Source organism: Rutidosis leptorrhynchoides, chromosome 2 (genome assembly GCF_046630445.1).
Source record: "Rutidosis leptorrhynchoides isolate AG116_Rl617_1_P2 chromosome 2, CSIRO_AGI_Rlap_v1, whole genome shotgun sequence".
Classification (NCBI taxonomy): Eukaryota; Viridiplantae; Streptophyta; class Magnoliopsida; order Asterales; family Asteraceae; genus Rutidosis; species Rutidosis leptorrhynchoides.
In genome coordinates, this window is record NC_092334.1 from 403875061 (window position 1) to 403878075 (window position 3015).

A 3015-nucleotide genomic window follows, 5' to 3' on the forward strand; every position below is an offset into this window, starting at 1 on the left:
GTTACAGTTCGAATCCCTAATTAGTTGGAATATTTGACTTCGGGAATAAGGTTAATTTGACGAGCATTTTATAATTATGACCGATGGACTATTATGGACAAAAACCAGATAGGTATCAAATAAACTAGGACAAAGGACAATTTACCCAGAGAAATAAATTAAAATCAAAACGTCAAACATCATGATTACGGAAGTTTAAATAAGCATAATTCTTTTATTGTATTTCTCATCGTACTTTTATTTCTTGTCATTTTATTATTCGCAATTTTATATATCGTCATTATTTATTTTACGCATTTTAATTATCGTCATTTATCTTTACGCTTTATTTAAAATCGACAAACCGGTCATTAAACGGTAAAACCCCCCTTTTATAAGATTACTACTTAAATATAATTATATATATTTGTATAAATATAGTTGTTAAAAATATAGTACGTTATCACTAGCTCTCTGTGGAACGAACCGGACTTACTAAAAAGTACACTACTTTACGATTAGGTACACTGCCTATAGTGTTGTAGCAAGGTTTAGGTATATCCCATAAATAAATAAATAAAACTTGTGTAATTTTGTCGTATTTCATAATAAAATAAATAGTATTTCGTACACCTCCGCTGCATCATCAAGTTTTTGGCGCCACTGCCGGGGAGCGCTAAAACGCTATATTTTTAATTTTTATTAGTAATAATATAATTATTATATAAAAAATATAAAATTAAAAAAAATTATATTTTTAAGATTTGTCTATAAAAAGTATTTTTATTTTTTTTAAAATATAAGTTTATTTTTATTATATATATTTTTTATCATATATTTTGTAAAAAAAAAAAAAACAAAAACAAAACTGAACTAGGCCGGATTTAAATTCGAAGCCCAAACAAATATTTAATTAAACTATCGGGCCGGACCTGATTTAAGCCCAACCCGGAACCCATTACTATTAAACTCTGCAGTCGCGGAGCTCCTCTGGAACAGAACACCGCAGTTGCGGAGCCTGCTCTGACAGGTCAAACCATAGCATTAATTATGGGATTAGGGTTTTAATTTTATAATAATAATTATTATTAGGGTTTAATTTAAATATTAATTATTAGTTTTTAGTTTTAATATATATTTTGTAATATTAAGTTTAAATATTATTATTAAATATATAGATTAATACTTTTATACAAATAATATAAAAATTATATTTTTATAAAATTATATTTTTTTTACTTTAGTTTTCTTTTTATATTTTATATCTTTTTATTTGTTTAAATTCGTAATTTTTATATTTGTCGTTCGTATTTAGTTTAAAGTTTAGTTTTGCCGTAGTTATTTTTAGACTTCTAGATTTTTAGGTTTTGCCGTAAAATTCCTTAAGTTCTTTTTCTTTAGATTTAGAATTTAGGCGCTTTAGAATTTTGCGACGCCGTTTTAAATTTTAGTGCCTTTTAAGTAATTGCCGTTTTAGATTTAGAATTTCTTTAAGCTTTAATACCTTTAGACGTAAGTTTTAATTTTTAATTTTTAGACTTTTAAGTTTCGACGCTCTACTTTCTTATTATTATTTTTCGACGGTTTGTTTTTCGACGTTTGTTTTTCGCCTCTTATTTTTCGACGCTCTTTTTCTTTCTCTTATTTCTCGACGCTCTAGTTTTTAGGACATAGATTTTATCTTCAAAATTTTGACGAAAAATTATTTTAAGCGGTTAAATTGATAGACATCCAAAATTTTCTGCTTCGTAGTAATAGTTGGATTTGTTAGTGGCTGAGTTGTGGATTTTCCAACTTAAAGGATCCTGGCTACCTGCTGCATCTATTGGCTATTCGAAACGTGGGCAAAATCAGAAAAGTCTATTAATTTGATAACTTTTATAATTTTTATCTTTATAACTAATAGGATATTCAGTGAATGCACCGAGCAAAACGTTCACCACCTTTCATACGTTCACCACCTGTAACCCGATCAAGACATCTAGCTAATATAATCGCCGTTGATTTTTCTTTAGAATCATCATCTAGTCGAACAAGTTCTCCAACTCAAATTTTCGATAATCCATTTTTTGAACCAGACTTCACAATTAAGAACCCGGAGGATATTCAAGGACAATTCCGAGATCCTGAACCACTAATCATTCCTCCTGAACCACAAACTGTTAAATTAGAATCCTCTAGTGATTCAGATTCAATAAAACGGAACCTCTAAGTATGGAAGATCGAATGAGAGCCACACGCACGGGCCAAGGTCACGCCATTATTAAGCCAGATGTTAATGCGCCAGATTATGAAATCAAATGACAAATCCTACACATGGTAACTAATCAATGCCAATATGGTGGTACGCCAAAAGAAGATCCAAATGAACATCTTCGAACCTTTAATAGGATTTGTACTCTATTCAAAATCAGAGAAGTTGAGGATGAACAGATCTATCTCACGTTGTGTCCCTGGACTTTAATGGGAGAAGTCAAAGATTGGTTAGAATCGTTACCTGAAGGAGCGATTGATACATGGGATGTTTTAGTTGAGAAATTTCTTAAAAGATTCTTTCCTGCATCTAAACCCGTGAGACTTCAATGAGAAATTGTTACGTTCGCGCAAAAGCCAAATGAAACATTATATGAGGCATGGACAAGATTCGGAAAGTTGTTGAGAGGATGTCCTCAGCACGGTTTAGACACTTATCAAATAGTACAAATATTCTACCAAGGTGTCGACGTTGCTACACGAAAAGACATTGACACAGCAGCTGGTGGTTCCATTATGAAGAAAACCGCAACCGAAGCTCACAAAATTATTGATAACACAGCCTCCCACTCGCATGAGTGGCACCAGGAAAAAGATATTTTTCGTTCATCTAAAGTGGCTAGAGCCGATTCTAGCCATGACTTTGATTCCGTTTCCGCAAAAATAGATGCTTTCGAGAGACGAATGGAAAAGATGACTAAAGATATTCACGCAATACGAATCAGTTGTGAGCAATGCGGTAGACCACACTTAAAGAAAGATTGTCACATTGAACAAACGATG

The 3015-nt window shown here is 31.6% G+C and overlaps 1 non-coding gene across 1 annotated transcript; it reads right to left on the bottom strand.

Annotated features, from left to right (window-relative positions):
* Positions 1-2553: 2553 nt before the first annotated feature.
* Positions 2554-2660, bottom strand: LOC139895296 (small nucleolar RNA R71). The gene has a single exon (XR_011775754.1). It is a non-coding gene; the product is annotated as a small nucleolar RNA R71 (small nucleolar RNA).
* Positions 2661-3015: the final 355 nt, after the last annotated feature.